This window comes from Penaeus monodon, chromosome 32 (assembly GCF_015228065.2).
Source record: "Penaeus monodon isolate SGIC_2016 chromosome 32, NSTDA_Pmon_1, whole genome shotgun sequence".
Classification (NCBI taxonomy): Eukaryota; Metazoa; Arthropoda; class Malacostraca; order Decapoda; family Penaeidae; genus Penaeus; species Penaeus monodon.
Genome location: NC_051417.1, coordinates 7582604 through 7582827, shown reverse-complemented (window position 1 = coordinate 7582827; position 224 = coordinate 7582604). Strand labels below are relative to the sequence as shown.

The window sequence follows — 224 nt, the reverse complement described above, 5'->3', positions numbered from 1 at the left end:
GTGCCATTGCGCATGCTTGCGCAGGATCTAATAAAAAATTGTTAAGTCATGTTACTCCTTCGTTTCGTTTTACCTTATATCTTCAGACTTTGATGTCATTATAACCACCTCAGTTTCCTTCTTTTCCAGCGTCACTCACCTCGCTCGCGTACATAACCAGTGGTCCCCAGTTGGCCAACACTCAAAATTGGCCATAATCTTGATTAAGTGTAGTCATACAGTAC

General features: G+C 42.0%; 1 protein-coding gene across 1 annotated transcript in view; it reads right to left on the bottom strand.

Annotated features, from left to right (window-relative positions):
• Positions 1-224, bottom strand: part of LOC119593415 — a gene marked incomplete in the record, with an annotated part of 4729 nt that overhangs the window by 4167 nt on the left and 338 nt on the right.